This window comes from Chenopodium album, chromosome 16, assembly GCF_948465745.1.
Source record: "Chenopodium album chromosome 16, dcCheAlbu1.1, whole genome shotgun sequence".
NCBI classification, from domain to species: Eukaryota; Viridiplantae; Streptophyta; class Magnoliopsida; order Caryophyllales; family Amaranthaceae; genus Chenopodium; species Chenopodium album.
Genome location: NC_137849.1, coordinates 32938040 through 32953152, shown reverse-complemented (window position 1 = coordinate 32953152; position 15113 = coordinate 32938040).

Here is a 15113-nt window from a genome sequence, read left to right as displayed (position 1 = left end):
ACACCCCCTTACCAGCCTATTTCACCGTAACTCACCCTTCTCCTATTCCTGGCCCCTGCCCAAAAATCAATAGCCACCTATTACCCACCTAAAAACCAACAACAACCCCTTCCCCCACCCAAAATTGCTGCTAGTTTTTCAAACTTCTTAAAATGGCCATTGAAAACGGCCACTAGCGATCGAAATTGGTTGATTTAGAGCATGAGTGGTCGAATTCTACCTTAAATCGATCGATTTCAACCAATAGTGGTCGTTTCATTTTTTGGGGAGTAAGAAAAACAAGCAGCCATTTTGGGTGGGGAAAGGGGTGAATACCGGTTTTAAGGTAGGAGAAAGGGAGAGGGGGCGAGTTCCGTTGGCAGGGCTAGGATGGTGGGATGCTGGTGGTAGACTGGTAGGGATGGGGAGGCTGGGTTAGTTTTGGGGTTTTGATTTTTTAAATTGTTTTTTTTTTTTTTTTTTTTTGCGACCAATATATGGCGACATGGGACATTGTGGACTCTATTAAGGGTTCTTAGTAGTAGATTGAATATGTTAAGTGGTGGTAAAATCTATTTTTTAAACTTTCTATGAGGTATACGGGATTTAGAAAGAATTAGGAGGGGGGGAGGTGGGTTTGGATCATTCCATTCCCTTAGGTATCAAATAGAAAGAGGGAATAGTGAGAGATTTCCGTTCCAAAATTGAACCAAACACATGGTATTAAATATCAAGTTCCAACCCGATACCACTTTAACCCTAATCTTGATTCCAAACACATACCACTCTGCGAAATGCCCCCTAAAAGTGTTGGCAGATAAATAATTAGATCGATTTTTTATCAATCACTATAAAAAAAAAAACTGAAGTTTGATTAATATTACATGTGATAGCAGATAAATCATGATGCAAAACGTTACAAAAACTATGATCGGAAAACATAGGATTGATTCAATTCATTGATCTATTTCCAAAGGAAACCAAATTTGATTAATTTAACATGTGATATCCAAAATAATATGACATAAATATTACAAATGAAGTTGATTAAAAAAAAAAAAAAAGAAATTCCCATTAATTGGTACAACTCTAGAATTCATTGTTTTCTATTAGTACTACTTCTTCCGTTTTTTTTTTAAGTTGCTACACTTTTCTTTTCACAGTCTCCTAAATAATTTCATAAGAGGTGAGGGATAGAGAGAAAAATAAGAGGGACCCATGTAGGTAGGAGAGAGATAGAGAGAAAAAAATGTAAAAAATTGTTACAACTAATTAACAATTTTAAAAAGAAGAAATTGTAGCAACTAAAAAGAAACAGAGGAAGCATTATCTTTTTGCCTTCCCTAGTTCCCTTAAGGTTTTGAAGTCATTTTAGTCACGGTTGCGAAAAATACTAAACTACGAGGAAATACAAGTTTATAACCTTGATAAACAAAAAGTGTTTATCAATGGGTGATTTTGACTTTTTAACTATAAACAGTAGGGAAATATGTGTCCTTTTACATATACTAGGGTGGCCGACGCGAACGATGCGCGAGATATGGCTAGCCATTGCAGACAAGTTATCATGGTTTGTCTTTATACTGTAGGAGTGTCTCTTAATTTAGTTAAGCCGGTTTTATGTGGCGGATTGGAAAAATGATTATGAAGTAAAGCGTTTTAACAGCTTGTATAGTTGTATATATTGCATTAACAGAGTAAAGTTGTTGTTTGAAAATTGGAACTAGTACTATAGTATAGTAGTATAGTACATGCTCTTCCTTTTTTCCTCCCCTCTAAACCAAACCTACCTCTTCTAATCTTCGTCCTTCCATAGACAACCACTGCACCCGCTTTCTCTCTCCTCTAACTACTCTACCACACCATCACCACAATAAACAACCACCTACCACTAAATCAGAATTCCTCCCCATCGCACCACCGCCCCACTCTAACTAAACAACCTCAGCAGTCAGCACCGTACCACTTAAACCCAAAATATACACTACCACCACTTCTAAAATTACTGGTCATGACATGCCACCGCTTTTGGTTGCAAATGTCTTTCCCTAAGGGTTTGTATTGCCCCAAATTACACAATTTGCTACTAGGGTATCGTTTCTTTGGCCGACCGTTTACAGTCGTGAATCGGCGTTTAAGGTGGTTGCTTGATCGGCGTGGCCATGGGAGGGGAGCAGATCAAGTAAAGAGCTTGAGATAGACAAGATGGATGGAGTAGGGTTAGCATTGAAAGTTTAGTCCATGGTGCCATGGTGGTTAACAACGTTAAAATAAATGGAGCATTAGAGACACATGACATAAATAGAATTAAATTCGTTTTTTAATACCCAACCCGATTTTCAATGCAAAATAATTACTAAATTGCCACTTTGATAAATGAAATTCGTTTATCTAGGTGATCAACCAGGGCTTGCTCCTGAACTATAGGTTTACTGATGAGAAGACAAAAAGTTAATATTATACCAATGGGAAAAGTCAACTATAGTATGATACGAATGAAAATTTTCCAAAAAAATTACCTTAATCCATTTAGCTATCACTAGAAGTGAGTACTTAAATACTAACATAAATCAAATAGAGTAATTATAAAGGAAGAAACATGCATGAAACAGACAACTTCGTAACTCTTTTTGCCCTTCAAATAAACATCACCAATTAGCTTAGAACAAATAAATGAGATATAATTTTTAAAAAAAAATAATAAAATAAAAATAAAAATAAAAATTGAACAAAGCATGTAGATATACAATCAACTATATGCACATATAATATTTTATATCTACATGCTTTGTTCAAATATTCTTTTTTATTATTATTGGTTTTAATTTGTATCTTATCTTGGTGTTGTTTGATTGACATATAAATTAAATTTCAATTGACATTTGTATTTCATTGGAATTGAATTTCCGCATCAAATTATCTAGGAAATGGATAAAGTTGTTTGGTTGTTATAAAGACATATACAAATCATGAGAATTGTAAATTACCAAGGGGGGCTTGGTTATTTAATTCCCATGTTTTGAGGGATATGAAAATTCCCATGAATTTGGACTTCTAACATTTTCACTTTTAATGGTCAACCAAACAAATCCCTTATTTTATCAATTCAATGAATTTTCAAGTCCTCCTCCTCCTTTTTTTTTTTTTTTTTTTTTTTTTTTTTTGTGCAATCAAACAATTTTGATTTGTTCTAAGGTAGTTGGTGAATTGGTGATGTTCATTTGAAGGGCTCGAAAAGTTTGGGTTTTATCTGTTTCATGCACGATTCGTCCTTGATACTTAATTTGATTTTATTTATTTCTGTGTTTAATTACTCACTTGAAGTGATAGGTTGATGGATCAAGACACTTCTTTTTAGGAAATTTCCATTTGTATCCCTCTAGATTTGACTTTTTTTGTTGGTATATGTACACATTTTGTCATATATTACACATATATCATTTATAGTATGTTTATATAATGCACATTTAGCATCCACACATTAATTGACTCATTTGATTAAGTTTAGGTACCTTATATTTGTCGATTGAAGTCACAGATTGTTTCTCCAAGATAATAATTTAATTGTTTTATCTTCTTATTATAATTGAATAATGTAGCACACTTTTATAAGAGTGAGTTAAAAAGTAACCCAATAAACCATATACACAAATAATGACACCAAATTAAACCATTATTTGATTCAAACATATATAAAGAATTAGTCAAGAATGTTATGCATATAGGTAATTGAAAAGGAAATTTAAAATTTCATAACGGTTCACCGTGATGCGAATACTGAAAGTTTTCAAATTTAGAAACAGTAATTACAAATGGTGACCATTTTTCATCAGGGTTTTCCATAAGTTTTACAGATGTAAATATGTTATATCTGAACAAGAGGAATAAAAAAGGTGGATAGAAAAGACGTATAGAGGAGAAGGTGATAAATATATATAGAAGATAAGTTTGGACTATTTGAATAATTCGGTAAATACAATAAATTTGATTGTGTAATTACCCTGAGAAAATTATAATATAAAATAAAGAAAAAAAATTTAAAAATAATACAAACTTTAAGCATTCCCCCAAAAGCAAGTCAATCTTTTAATTATTTTAAATAATACAAACTTTGAGGGGTATCCGCTTTATACAAGTTAAAACCTGCTAGTTACTTGATAAACAAGTTATATGAAACACATGGCATTGTATTATTTTTAAAAAACTGTTAAACAAGTTTATAAGATAAATAAAAAATTAACCAGCCAATTAAGTTGTACTTAAAATAACTTTTTTAAATGTTTCAAAAATAAAAAAAAATTAAAAAAATTGTTTAAAGCGGATAACCCTCAAAGTTTGTATTATTCAGAAATAATTAAAAGATTGACTTGTTTTTATCAGACCGCTAAAAATTTGTATTATTTTTAACAATTTTAAAATAAAGGAAAAATAATACCATGTTGGTAAAGTTGAATACACCGCCATTATCATATATTATATTAAGTCACATATATGTCACACCCTGAACCTTTTGTACGCAAGAGTTTTTCATTAACATGACTAAGAAAATTACATTTTTGATTTTTTTTTAAAAACTAATTTGACTTCTAATAGAATTATAATTAATTATAAATTTCAGAATTATTTTCGTCGAACCTTATTTAAATTTTATTTTAATAAATAGCAAATTACACTATTGTTGTTAGAATAGGTGGAGTCATAACGATAATAGGGTCAATTGATTCCATCTATTAACTCACGTACTCTTGTAAAAGTAAGATTTTTTTTTAAGCTAATAGATAAATAACATAAAATTATAACATTTATCACCTAGGTTCGCTAGTGGTTGTTAGATTGTAGATTTATATTGTACCATTAGATGTTTATTTCACCAAAGTGGTATTATTTTTACAAGAGTAATTTACCAAAGTGGTATTATTTTTCATTTATTATTTTATAATTTTATCATGATAATTACTCAATCAATTTATTGTATCTATCATTTTACCGAAATGTCCTAGTAGTTCAATTATTTATTCTATATTTTCTATCCACATTTTACATCCTTCTCGATCTTATACAACATCCCTACAATTTTAAAACATATAACAAACCCTAACGAAAACTCGCCGCCAATTGTATTTACTCTTTGGAATTTGAAAACCTTCAATATTCGCATCTTGGTGAACCGTTATGAAATTTTAATTTTTTGACACAATATTTTTTGGCTCATTAACATTTTTTGGCTCATTCTTTATATATGTTTGAATCAAATGATGATTTAATTTGGTTTAATTATATGTGTATATGGTTGATGTTATATCTCCGTGCATTGTTCAAATATTCGTTTTTTTACTATTGATTTTATATTGTATTTCTCTTGGTGTTTTTTGGTTGACATAAAAATTAAATTCCTATAGGCATTTGTATGTCATTGGAATTAAATCCATGCATCAAATTTTCTAGGGAATGACTAAAGTTGTTTGTTTGTTTTGAATACATTTAAAAATTATAGGATTTGTGAGTTACCAAGGGGGTGAGGCTTGGTAATTTAATTATCATGTTTTGTGGTAATTTGCACTTCTAACATTTTCACTTTTTATGGTCAACGAAACAAATCTCTTATTCCTTAATTTACATGAATTTTCAAATCTGCCATTTTTATTTTTATGTGTAACAACCAAACAACTTTGATCTGTTCTAAGCTAGTTGGTAAATTGGTGATGTTCATTTGAAGGGCACGAAGAGTTTGAGGTTTTATCTATTTCATGCATTTTTCTTAATGCACTTAATAATTACTCTGATTTGATTTATGCCAGTATTTAAGTACTCACTTCCCGTTGTAACTCAATGTATTAAGTCAATTATTTTTGGGAAATTTCCATTCGTATCACTCTAGATTTGACTTTTCTAATTGGTATAGTATTAACTTTTTGTCTCCCAATTGTTACACTTGTAAATTAGTCTTTTTTCCAATCGTGACTAAATTGCCCTCAAAACCTTAAGAAACTAGGGAAGACAAAAAGATAATATTGTACCAATAGTAAAAGTCGATTCTAGAGTGGTACTAATGGGAATTTTTTTAATTTTTTTTTTCTATCAACTTCATTTGTAATATTATTTATGTTAATTTTTTTTAGTTAAGTATAATACAAAGACCTCACTTTTCACTTTTTTCACCTTTAAGGACCTCCCACTTTTTTTTTCACCTTTAAGGACCTAAGGTTAAATTTCAAGCCAATTAACTCACCTGAGTTCCAGCCAAAATGTTAGGTCCTTGATTATGATAAGTTAAGTCCTTCAAGCATTAATTATATCAAAAAGTAAGTCCTTTCCTCCTAGTAACAATTAAACAGATTAAAACTATAATTATTCAAACAAACTGAAGCTCACATATAATACAAACGGATGTTATTAATTTATTAGACAGCAAGATAGATTCCATGGCATGATGAAACAAAAACAAAAATTAATACCTACAAACAAAAGTAAAATCAAGAAACTCATATCACTCTTGGCTAAGGATAAAGCGAGTCGGATTAAAAAACACGCTGAACATGTGAAATTTGAGCTAATTTATCTAATTATATCAAAGTAAAGTAATCAAATTTCAATAAAGTAAGATCTATATTTTACTATTAGCAAAAATAATAAGCATAAAAAATCCAATTAAAAACAAACCCAATTCAATTAAACTAAAAACACAAACCAAATTAACTCACAATGGCGAGAAATCAAAGAAAGAACACAGAAATCGATCTAAAAACGATAGCATTTTCAATCGATCACCAATGGAACCCAACCAAAGGAAAAAAAACTCCGTCAAATAAAGATCATCATCATCCTCTATCTATCTCCTCCTTTAACTCATCAGAAAATTTTGCCCCATAAACCCTAACATTAAAAAATCCCCAAATTCAAACTTTTAATTTCGTCATCAATTTTTTTCCAATTGTTGCTAAAATGCCCAGTAGTTTTTGCTCGGAGTGCTCAAGAATTTGGAGTATATTGTGAGTTTGAGCTCTGTTGGTGTTGTTAATGGCATGTAATGGGTTACTCTCTTTTGTCGAGTGCCCTTGTTGTATCCTTCGGTGTAGTATTTGCAAAATTTGTGATCGGAATCATCAATGGTTGTTTATTTAATTATGGTGAAGAAATGAAGGTGTGATTAGATTATCCGAATTTATGCTTTGATTGTTTACCGGATTGTTAAGCATGCAACCCCTACAATGGAAGAAAAGCCATGAACAGGGGAAGAGAAAAGTGCAACCTCATTATGCCGAGTCGGTTGTTATTAATTATTATTGTTGAATTCAGGGCCCACATGTAAACCATACTTGGGTTAACCTTGGTTAATTTTGGCCAAAAAAGTAAAGTGATGTCCTTAAAGGTGAAAAAAAAGTGGGAGGTTCTTAAAGGTGAAAAAAGTGAAAATTGAGGTCCTTGTATTACATTTAACTCATTTTTATAATATCACAAGTTAAATTAATCAAAAATTTACTTTCTTTTGGAAATAGATCAATGAATCAATCCTATGTTTTTCTATCAAAATTTTTGTAATGTTTTGCATGACGATTTATTTGCTATTACATGTTGTATTAATCAAACTTCAGTTTAATTATTCTAGTGATAGATCTACTATTCGATTCGATTATTTTTCTACAAATTTTTTCTTAGTGTTTTTTGTCATGACATATCTATGTCCTATTACACGTTAAATCAATTAAACTTTAATTTCTTTTAGAGATAGATCAACGAATCAACCTTTTTTTTTTTTTTGAAAAACCCAAATAGTTTTCAATCTTCATTTGTAACGTTTTATATCGGTATTTTTCATTTATCGCTTGTTAGAATACCCAAAAATAACTTTTGGTGTCAGATTGATGAACATATCCAATTATTTTACTACCTATTGCTAGCTTTAGGTTTTTGTTAAAATTTTGATGTACTTTTTTCTTTTGAATTTTGGTAATACATGTTGTTTCACTAAAAAAAACAATTACCTTTATAGTTCAAAATAAAACAATACTTATGTGCTCGATGAGATGAAAATTGTGGGCCAACAAATATACTTTCTTCATATTTTTCATCAGTTTTTGCAATTCATCTTATTTTCTAAAATCAAATTGTAATTCATCTTATTTTTGTAAAATCATTAAAATTTCAATTACTCTTGTAAACCTTTAAATAATTAATAAATATATTTCAAAACAATTAATTAAATAAATCTTCAACTAATTAACGTGTTCTACTAATCCAATGCTCAATAAAAAGTAAAAAAAAGTACTCTTAAAACAAAAGAAATGAATGAAAGACAAAAAAAAAATCTTATTATTAACTTGATACATTGATTTATTTTATTGAATGAAACATTCACAACTTTAATTTTATTCAAACAAACTCCGTATTATATAAGACTACAAATTTGTAACCTCATATTTGCATTGTAGAAATTAACAAGACTTCAAATTATGCACCACTGAAATTTTACAATAAAACACTTACATTGCTTGGATCTTGGTTGGAACTGGGTTCAAGAAAATGGATATCATAGAGAAAAATTTCACTACTAGAGCTATTTCCTTTAAACCTAAATTTCCAGTTCAGCATCCTTCTAGTTGAGCGCTTCCCCCTTGAAGTGCTTGCTTCTATAAACTACATATAAGAAAAAATACAAATATTGTGAATAATACCAATTATTAAAAATAAAAAAAAAACATGCATGTATAAACTTAATTAATAGAAATAATCAAACTAAGATAAACTTACATTATCAATTGCTTTGCCTCCTTCTCTAGCTTTTTCAGGTGGTAGCCAAGCTATCAACTTCATTTAGAGACCTAAGTTGTAGGGGTGAGCATGGATCGAATATCCTATCTGAAATTGGATTGCGAATCGAATATCCGTATTCGAAAATTGAGTGATTTCATATCCGTATCCAATGCAAAATTTTATCCGAAAATTTTCAAATAGGATGATTTGGATATCCAATACCCGTATCTTTTAATAAAAGGGTTAAAATATTTTTTAAAAAATATTAAAATATTAATTTAATTGCAATATTGATTTATTTTTAAAGGCAAATTGATGTATATTTATACATCATTATACATAGAAAAATTTACTAATTGAAAGAAAGAAAAATTAGAACAAAATTCACATCTTCACAAATTATAGGATATTTAAAAATTAACCCTTTTTTTCTACATAATTTATTGCAATTATGTATCAAGATTCTACAAAATTTAATTGCAACTATACCGTATTTCAATTCCGTCTCGTTGTACAATCAACTCGAACAAAATCCACCAAAAAAAAGCAAAAAAAATAGTTGGGGTTTTAAAATTTAGGATTAAGAAGAGGTGAAATTGGTGCAACAACTACTTTTTTTTTTATTACTGTCGAGACAGCGAGAGCAGCAAGAAGAGAGATGGAAGAAGGAATAATACCAAGTTCAATTCAATAAACGGGTTCGGCTATCGAGTGTGGTATCCTAATAATTGGGGAAATTGTTGGGAAGATCTTTGATGGGGCTTTTTGAAAGAGAAAATCAAACCCAAAATCGACACTCGGTTAAAGATTAAACTTTTTGATTGAAACAACCCATGATTTGGAAAGAGAACTCGCTAAATCTTATAACGACCAGTGCAAGGAAGAAGCTACAAAGATTGATTAAGAAGTTGATAAGCCTGACCAGGAGGCTGAAGTTTGAGATAAGCAGAGGAGAGAGAAAGTTATGGTTGATAGAGAAGAGAAAGAGAGGCGGGGTAGGTGGGGGTATGAATGTAGGAAACTAAATTTTAGGGTTTGGTGGTATTTAAATAAAGAAAAAAAGTGATTCTCTTTGGGTTTTGTGGGGTCTAAACTCCAAATGAAGGAAGATACGGAGTATGTGATTTTCTTCTAATATCGGATCTTTCAGATATCGGTATCCAAAATCTAATATTTGGATATCCGATGCCCGATAATTTCTCATTTGATATCCGATTCGATATTTATTTCGAATCGGCTATCTATAATTTTGGATCGGGTGCCCTAGATCGAATTATATATTGGATTTTTAGATAGTTTTGCTCAACCATACTAAATTGTAGGTTGAACTAGAGATTAGTATAGAATTACGAAACAAGAAGATATAACTTTTTTTTACATGAGCTTAATTATTAATAGAAAAAAGAAATTACAAACTACGGAATAAGTTCGCCAAATTACTCAAAGAAGCTTTACTAGCTCCAATGTTACAAACAATACAATAAAAACTAAAGGACATCATCCTTAAAATAAAATGTTGAGTTGAAAACTCAAATATATTTCCCTTTGAACTAGGATATAGAAGATACAACTTAGTAATATAAAATAGGGTATAAATTATAATATGTGAATATCTTATAATAAAGTAAGAATTTTTTTCATACCTTATCAATTTTATCATATCTTTTAAATAAAGTAAGAACCTTTCCATACATTATCAATCCTTATGTTGTTGTTTCGAACAAACATCGTTATCAACTAATTTCGTTAGCATTAATCTACTGAAAACCTTAACATAGCTTGATGTCAAAAACCATCATAGTTTGCAAAATGTTCATTTGTTTGATAAATGAAAAGGAAATAAAAATGAAAGTAGACTAAAAAATTATTAAATTAAAAAAATTTAAAGTGAATATATTTATAAACTCCACACATACAGTGTATAAAAATGTTATCTTAAAAAACTATAGTATTTTACCCAAAAAAAGAGGATATTTGATTTGGTGACATCTAACTACTTATTTTTCTCTTTGATGAACTAGAAAAAAAAAAAAGTAATTACTTGAAAGTCATGAATTTTTTATTATCAAATATAATAGCTATTTTAATTAAAATACTTAACCATGGTTGATAAGACTATGGACTTTGTAATAATTAAAATACTTAAAGTAACCGTATTGTGCGGATTTGATTGATAAGAATATGGACTTTGTATGACCTAGTCTTTCCTCGATCAAGGATTAACCGTTCTATATAAAGATACTAATTTAGGGGGTTTGCACACATAGGAAAGTAATTGAGATATTATTTGTGAATCTTGAGAATTGGTTGAAAGTATAAGATTTGAATTATTGGAATAAATATTGGAATTTTCATAATTGGTTTTAAAAGCATGTTTGCTAATAAATTGAGTTTATATATCTTACACTTAATGTACTTAGCGTATTTTGCTAATCTGTATTGTCTATTTGTTTTGGTTCGCCCTATTTACCTTAATGGTAAGTAGTGATGAATTTTCAGGTGGAGTCTTTGAATGAGCATGGTAGCCCTGAGATTTGCTTCACCTTGTTTAGGAATGTTGATTGTTTTTATTTCAGTTTTGGGTACTCATAACAATAAATACTAATTTTAAGTATTAAATAAAGAAAAAAAAATTGAATTTTTCACTGCAAATTTATTTTAGGTTGAGTTTTAAACGTGGGGTAATACGCCTAAGTGTATCTATACAGTATAATTATAATTATACTAGTATTTTCGTAGAGGAAAATTTGGGGTGTTACTTAACAGCCAAAGAGGGAGATGATTGTTGCTACTGCTTACTTTGTTTAGCAATTTTGGGAGATGGCAAGGTTGAAATCAACGTTTATTTTGGGATTTGGATTGGGTATTATCACAATTGTTAAAATTTTGATTGGACATTTTGTTTTTACAAAATTGATTCTCATTGTTGATAGTAATTAGGATTATTTTTATATTTAATAATGATTTGTAAGTTTGCATGGTTTGGGTTAGGGTTTATGCGTCTAGAATTTGCAATCAAGAATTTAACTTGCAAATAATTATTAAAGATCAATAATTATATTTTTTTTTGTTTTTTTTTTGTATAGTATAGTGATGTGGTGTCGCCTGTGTAGGTAGAGATCATCACAAACCGTTTATACGAAGTATGTTGTTAGCTTAAAATGGGAGATGGACCGAGTATGAGGAAACTAAGGCAGTGTTGATGTTGAAGGTTTATTTGAGTGGAAGTCAGGAGAGTTGTTGGGGCAATGAAATGGTGCTTAGTGCTTGTGAACTATCATGGTGAGATGTGGGAGCCAGGGTAGTTGCCTAAGCATTGCTGTTGGTGATGTGTTGATTGGACAGATAAACAACGGGTGTTGGAGAAGGTGGGCTACCATGTAAGAGGAAGAGGAAGGCGAAGGGGAGTGGAAAGGGAAGGGGAAGGTTGGTTTTTTTTTCCTTTAGGAAAATTGGTAAAAGTAATCTGAACTTTTGCTCATTGGATTATTTTTAAATAAATCGAACTTTGGGGTAATTCACTAAAAATGGTTCCAATTAGTCACTCAACCTGTTAATGTGACACATGTCACCACTTAATTGGTTGAAAATATAAAAATAAAAAAATCGAAAAGTGTTTTTTAAAGAAAAACATAAAAAGGAAAAAAAAAAAAAAAAAAAAACTAGCCCCACCCATGACCACCTGCCCCACCACCATCAAGGCTGAACAACACAAATTGAATCACCCATTCAAGTGATTCGATACCCTTAACTGTGAATACAATTGGTCTCTTCTCAATGGATCTAAAATTGTCTTTCGGAGCCCCCAAAAATTTCATTAACACTTAAATCTATTACTACAATACTACGTATGCACATGGTTACTCTTTTGACTAGGAAATAAAAATAAATCCAATAAGCGGGACTAAATTTTCCTACTAAAAAAATCTAACAAAAATGGTTGGTGGGAGTACACTGAACTCGAGACTTTTGATATTTATAGGTAGTGTTTCTATTGCTTAGCTGCTGGATGTTTCTAGGAGGTATTTCAAAGGAAGTTAGTGAGCCATTTACATATACATAGCGAGGGATGTGCAGTCACTTAACTTTAAATTTTGCAAAATTTCACGTGGTATCATTAGGTGATCAAATAATATCATTGTATACATCCAATGGTATTATACATAGACTTTAACTAGGGTAGATCCCGTGCCATGCACGGGTTTTCACTTTTTGTTACGAAGTATTAATTTATAAACATATTTAAATATAAAAATAATTTGATCCAAAGTCAATTTCTTATATCATCCTAATTCAAACAACTTAAAAAATATATATTTTTTAAAATCTTTTATGACTGCATATTATTTTTTTTTTATTCAAACTTTCTTCTATTTTGAACCATGGTGGCTATATTCATGATTTTTTTTTACTATAATAATCTTTATACATTAAAAAGTAATTACTTATATAATAACTTATATATAAATATATGGTTAGATATTTAAGTTGTTAAATATATTATTATAGGATTATTTTTTCCTAGTTTTTGAAATAAAATATTTTGCGTATATTCTTTCTCAATTTTTAAATTTTTATTTTAAAAAATATACTAAAGACACATCAGAAGATGACACGTGTCATTGCTGGTGTGTCTTTTAGTATATAATTATTGATTGATGGTACTAAATACACTCTTAGTGATATTCTATAAGCTTCCAGTGGTATAGTTATAGTGTGATCATCATTAAGTGGTCAAATAGTATTTTATTGTATATACAATAATATTGTACATGCTTTTCAGTAGTACTTGCATAAAAATTCCAATGGTATTCTATACGTTTCCAATGGTATAGTCAAAGTATAATCCCATCGCTATTTTATCTCTTTTTACTTGTAATAATGGGTCCACATCACTTTTTTTTTCCCTTTAATATCTCTCTTCCATATAATTTTATGGAAAATTTGAAAAATACCACCACATTTTGTACTATACCACCTCAAGTTTTTTTTTTCTTGTATATTACCACCTAATTTTTTCAAAAACAAAAAAAAAAAAAAAAACTCCCACCACTTTTACCCAACTCCCCTATATGACATCACGGTGGGTCCCACTACCAATTGTACCTCTGTTTTCTCTCAATTCTCATCTCTGTTCTTTTTTCTTCTTCATCTTTGTCTAACTTTTAAATCAATTTGCGAATCAATTAGGCATTGTTTAGGGTTTTAATTCGCTAATTTGTTCTTCAAGACAAACGACAATGCAAAATTGAGGACATAATTATGTTATAGAGAGTTTTGTTAAATTAGGGTTTATAAAATCAATTTGGGGGTGTTTCAATGGATATTACGGTTTATAAATGAAATATGGGGAGTTGATTCTAGGGTTAGTCAGGTGCAAAATTGGTTAATTAGGATGATTAGAGAAGACATGTGAAATTCGAAGGAAGAGAGAAGAAAAATTGGTTAATAGGACCCACCATGACGTCATATAGGGAAGTTGGAAAAAAAGGTGGGATTTTTTATTTTTTTTGTTTGAGAAAAGTAGATGGTAATGGTAATATACAATAAAAAAAAAACTTGAGATGATCTATTAACCTATACTAAAAGCAAATCCTTCCATGACACTTGTCAGTAACTTGTGAAATTTTTTCCCGCCTTTTTCGCTTTTTTTTTTTTTTTTTTTTTTTTTTGCAAAATCTTTAAGTAAAGTATTTATACTTTATAATATTTTCTTTCCAGTTTAACAATCATATTCCATATATACATAAATAAAATATTTCTAAATATCTTTTATATGCTTTATATTTTGTAATATTATTGTTAGGGGGTGTTTGGTTCAAGCATATTAGGTATAAGGTATGGGTATGGAATGACCAAAACCCATACCTTGTGTTTGTTTATAGAAATTTCATTTTTCAAACCCATACCTCAAACCCCCAAGGTATGGGTTTTTTGAAACCCAAGGGGGAAGGTGGGTATGACTCATACCCATACCTTTAGTTTAAAATTAAAAGGAAAACTATCATTTCTAGATAAAAACCAAACACATGAAATCAAGTATCAAGTTCCAACACCTTACCACCCAGGTTTCATTCCTCATTCCAAACCTATACCACTGTTTGAACCAAACGCCCCCTTAAAAATATTTAACAAATCGTGCATTGCACGGAAATTTAACCTAGTATTATATAAAATGTGAATAATAAATAGTGGTATTTTAAAAATTTTCCTAATTTTATTACTCATATATTTTAATGTTAATATATATTTGTTCATACCTAACTAACCTCCCTTCAAGAGAGTGAGGGTTACCTCACCCCCGTTTTTTGTGACTCTCTAAATAAAATAAAAAAAAATAAAATAAAATAAAATAAAATAAAAAAAAAAAAAAAACTCTTCAA